Source organism: Saimiri boliviensis, chromosome 8 (assembly GCF_048565385.1).
Source record: "Saimiri boliviensis isolate mSaiBol1 chromosome 8, mSaiBol1.pri, whole genome shotgun sequence".
Lineage (NCBI taxonomy): Eukaryota > Metazoa > Chordata > Mammalia > Primates > Cebidae > Saimiri > Saimiri boliviensis.
The window spans coordinates 23,987,004-24,004,408 of NC_133456.1; the positions used below are offsets into that span (position 1 = coordinate 23,987,004).

The 17,405-nt window shown below is 43.9% G+C and overlaps 1 protein-coding gene across 1 annotated transcript in view; it reads left to right on the forward strand.

Moving 5' to 3' along the window:
* Window positions 1–17,405, forward strand: part of MGLL (monoglyceride lipase) — a 266,270-nt gene that overhangs the window by 50,075 nt on the left and 198,790 nt on the right. The window contains exon 3 of the mRNA XM_074404172.1: window positions 2,073–2,175. The gene's annotated coding sequence lies outside the window, so the exon portion shown is untranslated. The remainder of the gene's footprint in view (window positions 1–2,072; window positions 2,176–17,405) is intronic.

Here is a 17,405-nt window from a genome sequence, read left to right on the forward strand (position 1 = left end):
GTTCTTGTCTTGAGCCAACTCTATAACTTGGCTTGAGCAGGGTCTTCATTAGACAAACCCTGGCTCTTAAACGAAAAACAAGCAACTTCATTCATTCCCAAAACAGCAGCGCAACAAGCAGCCACACCCCAGTGGTGCCAGCTTTCTTCTCTTTTTCTTCCATGTCTGCCCTCTTACTAGCCTGCACTAGTTCTGCTGCTGCATTGTATTGTCTGTGGAGCAATTTTTAAAAAAGTGTCAGCTACTTCTTTCCATCCTCCTTCATCATGTATTTCCTTAGGAGACTTTGTTCCTCTAAGCCTTTCCAAAAAGTGAAACTATTCCAGGCTCATCACCTCAGGGGAGAGTCAGGACAGTGAAAAACAGGGAGGGAATGGAGGAAATGGGTCTCCTCAGGACACTTTCCATTCCAAAAGCCCAGGCCCTTTCCAGAAAGCCATGCATTATTGGCATGCATGAAACATTTGGGACATGACCTAAATTAGAGCATTGCATCCTCCTGCCATACCCTCTTCCCCAGCTGAGGAGAGGAGGCAGTGTCTGAAGGACAAGGAAGGAGAGCATAGATTTTCCTAATCTTTGAGGAAGAAGACCTGCATCCTGTTTGGCTGGAATCATTGTAGGGAGGCTTGTGGGATCTGAGGAGAGAAGGAATAGGTGTTTCCCTTGCTGAGAAGGGTCACACGGAGGCAGCCAGAACCCAGTGGGCAGCAATGATTTTATAGTGTGGCTGAACAGCAAGGGCTCCAGACAACCATTCCAGAGGTGTCTCCAAGGCTCTGATACAGTAGAAAGAGCCACTGAACCAAGGGGCCCGATGCACACAACCAAGAACCAAGGACAGTGGACCTCTCTGTGGGTGTCAGTGCAGACAGACGGCAGATACTGAGTTCTAGAATGATGCCTCTTCCCCTGACTCTGGTGTCTTGGTAAGACCTCCCCGCCAAACTTAGAGGTAACCCTGGGAAAGGGGAAGGGTTGAGCATCCTGGTGGCCTGGAGGCGTCAACTAGAACTTGTTAGCGCAGTCAGGTTCTGTTTCACACACACATTAGCTTTTGGACTGTCAAGATGGAAGGCTTGACCTAATACAAGTGCTGGCCTGGAGAATGAGCACTCATGGAAGTGGGGAATGGTGCCCCTCTGGGGTTTTTCTTTCAGCCTTAGTTTCAACATGCTACAAAGAGCACCTAGAAAGAGAGACAAGAAACATGAGCTGAACTGATGACCACTATATAATTTGCTCATTCCTTTTGTCATGTCTATTCACTCTCACCTCCAAATGTGAGCTCCCCAAGGACAGGGATTACATCTGTCATGTTCACTGCTGTATCCCCAGCCCCTGAAAAAGTGCCTGGCACAAAGTAGGTGTTCAGCAAATGTCAGCATGGTGAATGAACAAATGAATGGGTCAGAGTCTCAGTTACAGACTGGAATTCATTTTGGCTTGTCTGGGAAGACTACCCAACCGGGCTCAGATGTTACAGTCCTGGGAGTGATAGCTCTTCTTTAGCCAGAAGAAATACCCCTGCCCCATGCTACTCTGCCCCTGTTCAAAGCTGCCCCACTCCAGAAGCTTCCAAAAGTGTATCTGACTGTCACCTCACAGTGCCTGCCAGATGACTGTGTCTCTCTCAGGTTCCTGCCTCCCCTCCACCTCCAGGTCTCCTGGGTGGGCCTCTGATAACAGAGGCAGGTCACAGGTTTGTACCCTGACTTTGGGATGGTCCAGGAAATGTGGCTTAAGCTCTTTTTTTTTTTTTTTTTTTTTTTTGATGGAATTTCGCTCTTGTTGCCCAGGTTGGAGTGCGATGGTGCGATCTGGGCTCAATGCAACCTCCGCCTCCCAGGTTCAAGTGATTCTTCTGCCTCAGCCTCACAAGTAGCTGGGATTACAGGCATGCGCCACCACGTTGTGTTTTTAGTAGAGATGGGGTTTCTCTGTGTTGGTCAGGCTGGTCTCAAACTCCTGACCTCAGGTGATCCACCTGCCTTGGCCTCCCAAAGTGCTAGGATTACAGCTGTGAGCCACCATGCCTAGCCGAGCTTAAGCATTTCTTTGATCTGTTTCAGCTTCTTTAGTTGGAGCGTTGGAAGATGTGTTGCCTTTTGCCCCCTCATCCTGAGGTTCGTGACCTGTGAGGAGCTAAACCACCACCACTGGAGAGAGCCAAAGGTGAGTGGCATCCTAAAGAGAGCTGGGGTGGCCACATGGGGGACAATCCAAAGAGCACAGAGGAAGGCTCAGGAGGAAAGGAGGAGTGGAGAATAGGGCTAAAAACAGCACATAAAAAACGCTACGTGGTGTTGACGTGGTGGAGAGCAGAGGCCAAAGGACTTGGAGCCTGAACTTGAGTGCTGACTTCCAAGAACAGGCTGGTAGGCCTGATGTGTAAGACAGATGTGGTCCCTTAGAGAATGCAATCTGGTGAGGTGCCAGGTAATCAGCCTCTCACATGTTAATTTTCCCTTTCTTTTGTTTTCAAACATAGAAACAATTTCTTAATCTTAAAAAAATTCCAAAAACGTTTTAGCTACTTTTGCTGTCTTTCCTAGCAACTTTCTCTCATCGTTCCTTTTCACTGGCAAAAGTGTAAAATGAGTGGCTTGCGCTGGTGCTGTTGATTTCCTTGCTACTCATTACCTCCCTTCTTCCGCACTTACCACTCTGCTGAAATTGCTCTCTTGGTGAGCTCAAAAGGCCCAAGAAACCAATGCCCCTTTCTCAGGCTCATTAGCAATGGATTCTCCCTTTCTTCTTGAAATCATTATATTCTTTATCTGACAGTGATTTCATGTTATAGCTTTAGGCTGGGCAATTTAAGAGATTTATTTTCCACTCTAAAGAGTTGAGCCTCAAAATAAATCTGGACATGAAACACAATATTTTAAAACTTTTTTTTTTTACGGCAAAATACATAATGTAACTGGTAAAAATTCATGACATTCAAAAGCATATACTATTAAAAAATGTACCCCAAGTGCCCCAAATCCTAGTTTCTCATCTCTAAAGGGACTATTATCAGTTTATTCAATGTCCTTCCAGAATTATTCTATGAACGTAATACTTAAAGGTCACCAAGATACTTTGTATGGAACTGAGGATGGAAGCAGGAAGACAACAAAAATTTATTTTGGGGGTCTAAGTGTTGGAATAGAGGTAAAGATAAGCAAAGAGATTCTACCTAGATGATAGGGAGGGTGAAGCATCAAAGACAACTACAGGTTTAGCAGCCTTTAACCTGAGAGACTGGCAGAATAAAGGATTAGTGACAGAAATGGGATTAGTGAATGGAGGACGGGCAGTGCTGCTTTTTAGAAATTGTGAGTTTGAAGTGATTTAAGATGATTGGGCAGTGGAAAGAGCCCAGGATAGGGGTCAGAAGACCTAACTGAAGTCTAAACCCTATAGCTAACTGTAAGACTTTAAGCAGAAGAACCTTTGGGCCTGAGTTCTTTCAACAAAGTTTTATTGAGTACCTGCTTGTGTCAGGCACTGTTCTAAGCACCAATCATACGGTAAAAAATGAAAGCCCCTGCCCTACAGTGCTTACATTCTAGTGGGAGAGGCAGACCACAAACATGATGGGAATATATTTCCACGCAGTGATAAGTGCTATGAGGAAAAATAAATCAGGATAAGGGGCTAGAAAAGGTGGGTTGGGGTGATACCATACATAAGGCAATCAGAGAAGGCCTCTCTGAGGAGGTGACTTGAAGGACAGAAATGAGTTTCAGGGGAATTCAGTGGACTGTCTCCAGGGTCACTTCCACTCTATGGTCTGTGATTCTAAGTGAAGACATCCTATGGTAACTTAGAAATTAGGATCTGGGGCATAGGTATAAGGTTAGGGAGAGAGATGTGGGTCTGAGGAGCTGCCTCAGCCTGGAGCCCTGAATGACTGCATGGATGAGATTAATGAGGTGATAGAAGCCATGAGATCAGAGATGAAACTGTGTTAGAAAAGCAAGACCAAAGACAGTGAGCCCAGGCACACTGAAAGCTGGGGGAAGAGTAGAGGAAGAGAAGATAATGAAGGAGATGAAAAGATGAAACATTCTACAGCTGAAGAACAACAAAAGGAGACAAGATGGTTGCAGATACCCAGAGAGGAGGAAGTGATGGTAAAGAGGGTCAGATTATGTAAAGAGGTAAAGACCTGGGACAAGGCCTCATGATTTGGCCAAGAAGTCACTGACAACGTTCCTGGGCTGTGCCACTGGCAAGGCAGAGAGCAGAGGGTAAATTACATGGAGTAAAGGAGAAAGCAGGCAGCGTAGAGTGAGGCCGAGAAATCTCCCGGCCTCAGCATGCTGTGGCTTACCACACTAGAAGCTTATCTTTTGCTCAGGCAACAGCCTCAGGCAGGTGTCAGCTGTCAAGACAGCTTCCTCCATGGCCGCTGGGGGACCCTGGCTGATGGTGGCTTTGCCATGACCTTCTGCTCACTCAGAAGGGAAAGGGGTGTGGAAAAGACCATGTGGGAGGTGTGCACGGACCAGGCCTACAAGAGGCACATCTCACCCTGCTCACATTCCACTGGGAAGAACTAGGCCACATGATCACATCCAGCTGCAAGGAAGGTTGGGAAACTAGTCTGGCTCTGGGTGCAAGAAGGGCAGAAAGGATTTTGGTGGACAGTTAGCTGTCTCTGTCACAGACCAGTAGGAAGTGGGGACACTGGGTGCAGACCAGCACTTGTGACAGTGGGACACCAGTCCCTCAGGATATTCTGGAAAATGAGACCGGTCTGCAGAAATCTGACCTGCAGACCCTGATTCTACCACAGGTGAATGAATGCTCTCACACCATTACAATGTTTCAAGTGGGCTAGAGAAAACAGCCTTTGGCTGTTTTCAGAGGGCGAAATGCAACCTTAATCGACCAAGACTCCCTGTGTATCCACACTTTTATTCATAGCAGAGGTTCTAAGTTAACACACTTGTGGATAATTAACATGGTTAAGAGAATGGTTTTACAACTGGTAAAACCTTTTGGTTTGAGGGCTCAGAGTAAATGCTATTAACGTAGTTACCCTTTGGTCTTCCCTGGAGAGACCACTCAGCTCAAAATTTGCATGAGTAAACAGAGTGGAGACAAATGGGTGTGGGGTAATGCCTTTGATCAGTCTCTTTCTCTTTCCTATGCTAATGTTAGGAGGCAGCTGCCTCCAACCTGCCTCAATAAAACTGGCCTTCCTTCCAAAAGGTTTGAGATTACAATCTATATCTTTCCTAATAGTTCATATCTTTAATATTTTGCCAGCCACCCCGAGTGAGTAACAACAGGAAAACAGAGTTCTAAGAACAGTTTGGGAAATGCCGAGTTCTGTGTCCCTTTTTGTAGAATTAGAATGCAGTGTTAAAGGTGCTAGTGATCCTGTGGTTAAGAGACGAAGCATTTCCTAAAGGTCCTTGACTTAGGGACCTCTGGATTTCGGATGTGCCTGTGGGTCTGGGTATGATGCAGACTAAGATTGTGCGGGACAAACCTGGGAAACACCACTGAGGCTTGAGAGGTCCTCATGCTAGGGAAGGACATGTTAAGATAAAAGTGCAAAGTCTGTATAAGGGTGAACACCAAGACCTCTTGGTGAGGAGGAGATTGTGGGGCTAAGGCAGGGTGAGCAGAAGGAATGGCAGCCGAAGCGGAGGCCAGGATGTCAGCTATCTCCACCAGGGTGTGTAGAAATAGACTTTTACTGTAAAGGTCAGACTGGAAGACATAAGGGGGCTCGAAATAGCCCCTTTGGGTGATTGGGAGGGGAGATGGCATGAGAGGTCTGAGAGGAAGTTGTCTAGAGTGAAGCTGTGAAGAATCAGAGGACTGGATGTTTAAACTTTTCTGAAGAATGGCGATGGATAGAAATCAGAATATATTTTATGAAAATGCACAAAATTGAATTTACAAATTAGTAAATCCCTGTCTCCCAAGCCTGCTCAGACAGTTGTAGAAGCAGTGACAGTTGGATCCAGCTGACCAGTTGTCACCTCTGGAGCTCCTAGTAAGCCTCACAGCAGGCAGAGGTGCCTGTGATTTGTGGGTTATTTGGGCTCATGGGTTGCATAATGCCTTTTGCTCATTCTCTCCTGTAATCCCCACACCACCCAGGGGGATGTGAGTCTCAGGACAGAAAATGGCCACCTCCAGGATGGCAAGGCTCTTGGTGAGGGAGCTGGCCATGGGCCCCAACCTCTAGCTCCCTGCTGCATCATCTACTTGTTTTTTTCCCTTTGCATCTTCATATGGTACCCAAATGTGATCAGTGGGTCCTCTCTTGTCTTCTCTGGATAGAGTTTAACAGAGCAGGGCTTTGTGTCATTCTACTAGAGGTACCCCTCTCTTAAGGGTTGTGTGCCCCGCTAATTCGTGTGTTGGAGTTCTAACCCATGGTACCTCAGAATGCAACCTCATTTGAGAGAGGTTGTGTATGCAGGCGATCAAGTTAAAATGAGGTCATGAGGGTGGGCTGGAATTCAGTCTGGCTGATGTCCTTGTAAGGAGGGGGATTTGAAAACAGGCACGCATATGGGGGACACCACATGAACATGAAGGTGGCCACTAGAAGCCAAGGAGAGGGGCCTGGAAAAGATACTCCCTCACAGTCCAGAAGGAACCAACCCTGCCAACGTCTTTATCTTGGGCTTGCAGCCTCCGGAGCTGTGAGATAAGTTTCTATTGTTTAAGCCCCAAGTCTGTTACAGCAGCCTTAGGGAACTAATGTACCACCCCAAGCAGATGCAGCCCATTTTCTCTGAGTGATGTTGAAGTTGCTGTAAAAATGCCCTCAAGTGTTACATTAGCTTATCCAGGAGGATGTACAAACTACTTAGCTAAAAACTTGGCTAAAATCAAGTTAGGCATGGTGGCACACAACTATAGTCCTAGCTTATTCAGGAGGCTAAAGTGGGAAGATCACTTGAGCCTAGTTCAAGGCCAGCCCAGGCAACAGAGTGAGACCCATTAAACAACAACAACAACAACAACAACAACACCACTTTGCCAAAATTAAGGTTCACTTTAATAATGATCATTTGTAAAAAATTATCTTAGAAAGGAAAATAAGGGTAGTTTGACCTAATTTACATATATTTATTATATACTTTTGTAGAGGAGTTCATACTGACCCATAGAGACCCTCACAATCTTTTTTAAGTGCTCACGAACCATCCATTAGAGAATACATACCAGAATTTGTCCATGCAACAAGTTCCAGCTTCCCAACTTACAGGGATCATAATCCACTTTCTGTCAATTGCAATGTTTGCCCATCAGGAGCCTGTGTTGTCAGATCTGAGATCTTTTACAGTGATTGAATACTTTCATCCCACTGGCTCTCCTGCTTTTGGAATGTATTTCTCTCTCCTTTTATTTTGAAAAATTTTCAAACATACAAAAAAGTTGCAAGAATATTTCAGGGTGTGCTCTTGTAACTTTCACCTAGGTTGACCAGTTGTTACCACGTTTATTCATTTACTTTCTCTTTTTCTGTGTACACACACATATGCCTACACTCACACACATTTATTTATATTTGGATAATTTTTAAATTGTATATATAATTTTATTTTTTCTAAATATTTGACAGTCATCTCCAGATACTATAACTCTTTACCCCTAAAGAGTTAAGTGACTGGGCATGTGGCTCACGCCTGTAATCCCAGCACTTTGGGAGGCCAGGATGGGAGGATTGCTTGAGCCCAGGAGTTCAAGACTAGCCTGAGCAACATTGTGAGACCCCGTCTCTACAAAAATACAGAAAATTAGCCAGGCATGGTGGCATGTGCCTGTAGTCCCAGCTACTCTGGAGGCTGAGGTGGGAGGATCACTTGCAGTGGGCTGTGATTTTGCCGCTGCATTCCAGCCTGGGCAACAGACCAGACTCTGCTCCCCTCCACCCCTGCAAAAAAAGAGAAGATTTAACCATGCAATTATAGAAACAGTTATATTCTTTTACACATCTATGGTGTAATTACCAAAATCGAGACATTTAACATCAGTAACAAAAGTCTTATTGTATATACAACCCGTATTAAAATTTGCCTAAGTCCTAACGCTGTCCTTTATAGTTTTCTCCAATCCAAGAGCACACATTCCTTTACTTGTCATTACTTTTTAGCCTCCTTTCATCTGGAACAGTTCTTCAGCTATTCTCTGCCTTTCATGACCTTGACATTTTTGAAAAGTTCAGACCAGTTATTTTATAGAGCCGTTCGATTTAGATTTATCTAATGTCTTTTCCTGCTTAGATTCAGGTTACGCACTTTTGCCACACATTTAATTTTAAAACCAGGGTTTTTCCTGAGGAAGATTTGAAGAGAAATAGTAGCTGCATGAAGTGATTCTGCCTTCTATTATTAATCCACTTACACTACTCTTCCCTCACAGCAGAACTTTCACTTCTTTGTTCTTGTTGCCCACATGGTTTTAAAGGTCCTTTTTGATGCTATTAGCAGTTTTCATTGTAGTCAATCCAAACAAGGTCTCAATCTTTGTGACATAATGCTGGTGGTAGCAGAGGGCTTTGGAGAAAGATCTCCCTGTGTTTGAATCTTGATTCTATTTTTTACATATTCTATTATTATCTGCCTCTTCTTACACAGATTTTTCTAATATCCTTGAACTTCAGTTTCCATACGTGTAAAAATGGTGAAATGAAGCATTCAGCTTGCAAGCCTATTGAGAAGATTAAATAACACAGAGTGACAAACACATAGCAAACAGTATGTGTAAGAGAGTGCTTCTGACTTTCCCTTCCTTCCTCCTATTGGCCCCGAGCCATGCCTTTGTATCTCTACCCCTGGCATTGTGGCTGCAATGGTGCCCACCCACATGCTCCCTTCTGCACAGAGATGCATTCCACCAGCAGAGTGCTGGATGCTGAGGGCTTCTAGCTCAGTCCCCTCCTGGAATTGCCTTGGACTGAAGGGAGCTTCCTTGCCTGAGGTTTCTTCCCCTTTTAGAGGCCATCTGTAATTGGTCACAGAGGTCCTGAATTTGGGATAACTCCAAAGGGCCATCTTGGATGCAGAGCTCCCAGGAGGTCAGCCGAGGCCTGGACTGCAACTGCATGGCCTCCCAGCTGCTCTCTGGCCAGTCGTGCTTCCAGCCCCCTTATAGGTGTTGATCCACATGCACTCCCTAGTAGACCACGTACACACACATTTAAGACTCAGAGACTTTTCCTGGGAAGGTGACCTGTGACACCTGGTGACAGTCTCTGACCCTAGATTTAATCTGTCATTCACTTTGGGGAGAAAAAAGCCATACTGAAAAATATGCCCATTATATACAATTCAAGCAATACCGAAAAGTTCAAGGAAGAAAGTAAAACTCACCTGAAGTCCCAATATTTTTAAAGTATCCTCAAATCCATTAAGGTGCATCTGTGTTGAGTGTGGAGGTGTACTTTTACAGATGAGGTTATATACTACATGCTATGCTGGAATTGTGGCAGAGAGTGCTGGTCCTTCAATACCCATCCTCCCCTACTTTCATAGTAATGGAATTTATACACCTGACTGCCTAGAATAAAGACGACGTTCCCTAGTCCTCCTTAGAGCTAGATATGGCCATGTGACTAGTTCAGGCCAATGGCATGTAGGAGGAAGTTGTGTGGGCAACTTCTGGGTCATTTTCAAGCACAAAAGGACATCTTCTTCCCTTACCCTTTTCACTGATGAGAGTACTAAAAAGGCTTTTAGGGAAAAATAGCAAACTCTGTTATTTCTTGATTTATCTCTTTTAAAAGATTTATATTGACTTCATGTTTTGGCATCTGAAGTTTAGATGTCTTGTACCCTCTGTGTGTGTAGGCACCAAGAATTGCATTGTGCTCACATAGTTTGAGAGCCTATGAGACACCCAGGTGGAGATTTCGGGGATGCCATTGGATAAGTGGGTCTGGCCCCACGTAGCAAAACGTTTGCTTTCCTTCTCATGCCTCTAAACTCAGAAAATACAATTCCCCACTCCTGTTCAAAAGAATTTTTTTAAATGAACAATTCTCTTTTCTCTGGTTTTAATTTTTTTAGTGTTTTTGTTTTTTATGAAAATATTATACTCTATGATAAAGAAATATGAAGCACTGTAAAAAAGAAAATAAAGATCACCCAGAGATAACCATTGTTAACATTTTGGTTCTTTTTCTCCAGGAAGACTTTGTTATATTGATTGTAAATATTGTATTTTTCCTTGTGTAAGATTTGTGTTTTAGGCCGGGTGCAGTGGCTCACGCCTTTAATCCCAACACTTTTGGAGGCCAAAGCAGGCAGATCACCTGAGGTCAGGAGTTCAAGACCACCCTGGCCAACATGGTGAAACCCTGTCTCTACTAAAAATACAAAAATTAGCTGGTGAGGTAGCACACACTGTAATCTCAGCTACTTGGAAGCCTGAGGCAGGAGACTCACTTGAGTCTGGGAGGTGGAGGTTGGCGTGAGCTAAGATCGTGTCACTGCACTCCAGCCTGGACAACAGAGCAGACTCCATCTCAAAAAATAAAAAAGAAAAAAAGAGATTTGTGTCTTAATTTTGTTTATGGTGCTTTTAAACATAGAATTTAAATTTTGTTATTTAATCAGATTTATTCATCTTTTCTTTTTCAGGCCCCTGGGTTTCATTCTTAGATACTTAGAAGCCCCCTCCCTGGACAGATGCAACTAAAGATTATAAAATTGTTCTGTTGTGTTTTCTAGTACTTTTGCATGTATTTTTTACATTGTTGGAGATGCGTTTATAACGTCAGGAAGAATCCACACTGAGACAGTGGATCACTTAGCAAGGCTAGTTTGCTTTCTGCAGAAAAGGTGCAACTTGCCAGCAGTCTTGCCACAAGAGCTCCCCTGAACAAAGGAGACAGACATTTATAACTTTCATAACCTGACCCAATCGCCCTATCCAGTTTCCATTGGCCAGAACGGGACCTCACATTATATGCTTGACCTGATTGGCTAAAAACTTGAAAATTTCCTGAGTAGATAAGTGAGAAAGAAGACAAGGAAGAAGAGGAAGCTAGTCAGGAAAAGGTCAGGAGGGTTTCCAAATAAGGAATGACATGAACCAGGGTTTGGAGCTTGCCCAGTTCTGTTCAGACATGCCAGAGCAAGTCAAGGTAGCTGAATAAGAGAATATATATGCATGGGTATGTTTATGTAAATAGCAGATAATGGTCATAGAGCAAGAGATTATAACTCCTTATAATGTAGTCTAAGACATAAACTTTGAAGAAGAACTTTCCCATCTCTCACATACATTTAAATTTTTAATCCATCTCGAATCAATTATAATGAAAGAAGAGTATTCCTCTTCTTCCTAAATAGTACAGCAAATCCATCATTTATTAAATAATTTATTTTTTCTATTAACTTATAATGCTACCTTTATCATAAGCTAAACTCTTATATGCGATTGGATCATTTTCTGGACCCCCTGTTCATTCTACACTTCAGATTTCTTCCTGCACTTCTACCAGTAATACTCCCTTCTAAAGGTTGAATGTTTATTTATGTTACTACTATTATATATTTTTAGACAGAGTCTCACTCTTTCACCCAGGCTAGAGTGCAGTGGTGTGACCATGGCTCACTGCAGCCTTGACCTCCTGGGCTGAGGAGATCTTCTACCTCAGCCTCCTGAATAGCTTAGACTGCAGGCGTGTGCTACACCCAGCTAATGTTTGTAGTATTGGTAGAGATGGGATTTCACTATGTTGTGCAGGCTGGACTTGAACTCCTGGGCTCAAATGATCCTCCTACATGGCCTCTCCAAAGTGCTGAGATTGCAGGTGTGAGCCACTGAGCCTGGCCTGGTCCTTTACAATCTGTACTCTTCTGTTAGTCAAGAAATGTTATCTCATTTTGATTTTCACTTTTTATTATTGGTACAGTTGTAAATCTTTTCATATAGTTATTGTCCATTTGTATTCCTTCATAGCATTTCTCATTCTATTTTGCCTATTTTTCTTTTATAGGTTTGCTTTTTTATTTATTATTGGTTTGTTTCAGGTTTGAGATATAAATGATATTTCAAACATTAGCTTTTTTTTTTCTGTAGTGTGTTATACATACTTCCTTCTTTTGTCTGCTGACTCTGTGGAGTTTTAAAAATATTTGTCATGGGTGTTTTCTGGGTTTTGCAACATGGTTAGAAATGTTTCTCCTGTCCAAGTTGCTATGGGTTGAGTTAGTCACCACCAAAAACGCATGTTGAAATTTGATCCCAGTGTGGCAGTGTTGGGAGGCAGGGCCTAGTGGGAGGCGTTTAGGTGGTAAGGGTGGATCCTTCATGGACAGTTTGGTGCTAGACTCCTGGCAATGAGGAATTTTTCCTGGGAATGGATTAGTTCCCTTGTGGTAACTAATCCATTCTAAAGGATTAGAATGTTCACTGTTGTCCACCATTCCTACAGTGCTTCCCAAAGTCACACATTCCTATAATCGGGTATGCCATACATTACATGAATATGCCTTATAGTGTGTGTATTTCTTGTATGTGAATTCTGCTTCATAGGTTGACTATATGACTCTCGTACACAAGCTGATGGACTCATCTGCTCCATTGCAGGAGACCCCTTGGCTGGGTGTATCTCACTGAGGGGTAGCACAGCAGACACAGGTCATGGTCATACACCATGCAGAAAAGTTAAGAGAGGCCCTTTTGACCGTCACTGAATTTCCTGTACTTTCACACTTTAAGAACCCAGCCCATGGAGGTCTGAGGTCCTGTATAATGCCAATCCAGTGCCTGAGGAGGGCCAAGAGGGCTGGAGGCATTTTTCTTTTTCTTTTGTTTTGAAATAACTCTAAATTTAGCAAGATGCAATTGAGAAACCAGGGATCCTTTTGACATTATTTCATCATGGCTTCTGTATTTCTGGCACGGTGTAATTTGCATGATTGGCTCAGCAGTCCCCCTCTAAGAGCTCACTGCGGTACTGTGGTTTCTGAGGATAGAGGTGCTGTTGTATTTTGCAGCTATGTCACTTTGTTTCATTACAAGTGAGTCCATATGTGGCCACGGCACTGATTGGGCCATGAAATTCCAGAGACAGCTTAATACCAATAAGAGTTAAAGGCAGTGGTGTTGCGCAGGCCCAGTCAACAAGTTCTATTCAAAGACCCGGTTTTGCAGGGCGATTAGTGAGATAACCATGGCTTCTTTTATAGACCTGCGAGACTTTGTTGTTTTCATTGCAACTACTTCTGACTTGTGGTTAGTGGCTTTCCAGCCCCCTTCTGCCCCCTGCCTTGATTCTTTTCAGTCCCCTCCAGTGCACTGTAACCACAAAAAGGTTACCAGCCACTGGGGTAGTCCATTTAGGGCCAGGAAGGTGGGATTCAAATATAACTGTGCAACTGACAGAATGATTCATTACCTTGTAGGTCATTGGAAAAGACCAGAGTTTCTCAAACTGTGTTCCATGGGCTGATATGAATCATACAAATGTCCTAAGCACAGAAAGTTCTCAGGGTTCTGGGGCCAAATTGGCCTAGGAAATGCTGCATACTAATTCCTCCTCTCAGAGCTGTACAATGTACATTAGCATATTAAAAGTTCTGAGAAGTACAGCAGTAAAGAATCCAATTTTAATTCTGCTGAGTGATTAAGTGAGTTTATTGGTACAAGAAACAAGTTTCTTTTAGGCCAACAGGTTTCCCTTAACACCAGTTTTGGAAGGGTTAGAAGAGATTTAATGGAATTTTACCTCTCAGGTCATAGGGTCCCAGCATCCCATTTAAATGTGTGCCAGTGTTGAATTATTAGAGCTAGATTTTAAATGAAATGCAGTCAAAACCAAATTCTGCATAAATGTAATTTTGCTTGTTTGTTCGTAATGTCATTGGTGTATTTCAGTGCATTAGATACTCTAAGTGGTGGACCTTTCAACTCCCATGGGCTCCTTGTCACTCTCAGCAAATGACCTTCTAATGCATTCACTGATTAATCTATTCAAGTAATAGGTATTAAAGGACTCTTGAGTCTACAGCTCTGTGCTAAGTGGGAAGAAGCTGGAGACATTTTTATTCTAGGAGTGATAGGGGAAAAGAGAGCCTGGAGAGTTACAAGAAGCCCTGTCATTCATGCGTCTCCAGGCCACACTGTTGGTAGAACTCTTTGATCAGTGTTGGGTGGCTGTGGGAGGAGAATTTCCAATCTGAGCCTGAGAGGGACAGTGGCTCAAGCCAGAAAGTAGGTCATCTTTTCATTTGGGGCCCTTGAGGGTTTTGCCAGGGACGCCGACCCTCATCCACTAAATTCTGACAAGTAGCAGTTTACGGTGGCAACAGTACAGCTGTGTAACAGACCACCTCAGCACTCAATTACTTTAAACAGTTCTCATTGGATGTTGCAGGTTGGAAAAATTAATCTTCCAACAAAAAAGCAGAACAGTGGGGTGGCTCCGCTTTTCACTGCAGGTCTGTGGGTCAGCTGGGGTGTCTGCTCTACATGTCTCTTATCCTCCTTGGACCTAGCCAGGAATGCTGTCTTGGGAATTCCATGGGCAGAGGCAAAGAAGGTAAGTTCACCCATGGAAGTACTTTCAAGCCTCTGCTTGCATCTCCTCTGCTGACATCTCATTGGCCAAAGCACAGCAAGGATGGGGAAGTATACTTCACCCCTGTGGGTGAAAGTTACATGGCAAAGCCTGTGGATGGGAGCCAGTAATCCAGTCTGCCAAACTGTGTGATATGGCCCTTCCAGGAACCATGGAACCACAATGCTGCTGTCCCTTCAGAGTTGTAAATTCCACCCAGGGTATCTGAGAACTCAGCATTGGCTCTTAGATATGAGAAAGTTCTTTCTGGATCCACTAACTGAGGGCTGGCTGCTGATTTTGAATAAAAAATAGCAGCCCAGATGTGATTGCTCATTTGTGTGTCAACTCAACTGGGCTAAGGAATGCCCAGATGGTTAGTAAACCATGACTTCTGGGTGTGCATGTGAGAGTGTTTCTGGAAGAGGTTAGCATTTGAAAATGGTAGATTGAGTAAAGAATGTCTACCCTTCCCAAATTGGACATCACCTAATTCATTGAAGGCATGATAGGACAAAAAGGTAGTCAAAGGGGGAATTCACTCCTTCTTGAGCTGGGACATCCATCTTCTCCTGCCTTAGACATCAGAGCACCTGGTTCTCTGGCCTGTGGACTTAACTGGGATTTCTACCATCTGTCTTCCTGATTCTTAAGACTTCAGGCTGGAACTAAATTTTACCACCAGCTTTCCTGGTTTTCCAGCTGCAGATAGCAGGATATGGGAGGGCTTCTCGGCCTCCATAATCATATGAGACAATTTCCATAATAATTCTTCTAGAGGGCTGCATCTTCCAGTCTTTCTCTGTCTTAGTCTTTCCCTCTCTTTATCTGTCTATAAATCTGTATCTCCTGTTGGTTCTGTTCCCTGGAGAACCTTTTTTTTTTCTTTTTTTTTTTTTAAGACAGAGTCTCACTCTGTCATCCAGGCTGGAGTGCAGTGGCATTTCGACTCACTGCAACCTCTGCTTCCCTGGAGAACCTTGACTAATATACCAGGGATGGAAGTGTGGCCAGGTGAGCAGGCTGATCCCCCAGCCTGTGCGTTCCAGCCACGTCCTCCTTCTTTGTAGACTCAGGCTGTCACAAGCCAATGGGTGCTTTTTGCCTGTTGCCTACCCACTGCAAAAAAAAAAAAAAAAAAAAAAAAAAAAAAAAAAAAAAAAGAAAGAAAAGAAAATGAGAACAGCATGTGTTGCAACAAAGAAAGAGTTTAATAATTGCAAGTCCAGCCAAGCAAGGAGAACAGGAGAAATTTCATAAACCTGTCTCCCAGAGAATTTGGAGGCTAGGGTTTTTTAAGGATACTTTGGCAGATGGGACTGGGGAACTGGAACAATAGTATGGGTGGGGACAAAATAACAGGGGTGTCTAAAGCTGTCTTTTTTTTTTTTTTAGATGGAGTTTTGCTCTGTCACTAGGCTGGAGTACAGTAGTGCAATCTCAGCTCACTGCAACCTCCGCCTCCCAGGTTCAAGTGATTCTCTTGCCTCAGTCTCCCGAGGAGCTGGGCCTACAGGCGCATGCCACCACGCCCACCAATTTTTGTATTTTTAGTAGAGACGGGGTTTCACCATGTTGGCCAGGATGGTCTCGAACTCCTGACCTCATGATCCACCCAACTCGGCCTCCCAAAGTGCTGGGATTACAGGTAAAAATCTCATTTAGTAGGTGAGTCAGTTCCTGGGAGTTGGAGGATGGGTCTTAGGACCTTAGGATGGGTCTTAGGACTTGGTCTGCTGAAATACTAAATCCGAAAAATATCTCAGAGACTAATTCTTTAGGTTTCAAAATAATGTAGGAGTAGTTGGGAAACTTTTAAATCATGTAACCCCTGGTTACATGACTCTGGGACAAAAAGCAACTTGTAGAAAACACACTAAGCAATGGCAGGTCATTTTTTATGCCTATTCTTCAGCAAAGCTCAAGCCCCTGCCATAATTCTAACCTTATCTTATTAATGCAGCTTCAGTCTCCGAACAAGGAGGGAGTCACTTTTCTTTGCTTCAAAGTTTAACTAGATTCCTCTCATGGTTATTTTGGCCTCCGTGCTAGAATAAACAAAAAACAATTTAATCTGTGAGGTTAAAAGCAAGATGGAGTCCATCATGTTAGATTTCTCTTACTTGTAATTCTGCAAAGGCACTTTCAAGCTTCTGTCCACAGTATAGCTGAAGGTCAAGGCTGCAGCTAGCTAGTGCAATGCTTTTATGCAAATTAGAAGATGGCATTTCCACCCAGTCCCTGTTATCATGAGGATGAACTCCAACCAGCCGGGAGATGACAGGGAAAACCTCAGAAAAGGATTGAATGCTGAATACATTTGACAACAGACTTAAGGCAAAAACAAAGAAAGGGAACAGATGAATGGCATAGAGTGGGGCAGACTCTTTGTGAAATGGCCTTGTTCCCACATGACTCTGGACTTGACCCAGTGACTCGTCTGGTCACCGGAACAACAGCAGATGAACGCAGGTGGAGAATTGAGCAGCACTTGTGTGTTGGGGCTCGCCCCTCCGTGCTGCTGCGAGCCCTCCTGCACCCATGTGAACAAGTCCAGGCTGGCCTGCTGCTTGATTACAGACATATGGCTGTGGCCTCAGCTGACATCAAGCCAGACCTGGCAGTCAGGCCTCTCAACACTAGCCACACTGCCACCCCCCGAATTAATGATGTGGCCAAGCTGGCCTGGACCAGAAGAGTCACTCAGCCAACCCACAGGACTGTGGGAAATAATGACTTCATTACTTTAAGCCACTAAATTTAAGGGTGTTTTATTAAACAGAGAAAGCTGAATGATACAGGATGCCAGTGTTAGATGTGCCCTGGCAATATCTGAATTAGGTGGAGAGCAGAGCAAGCTTGTGCACTG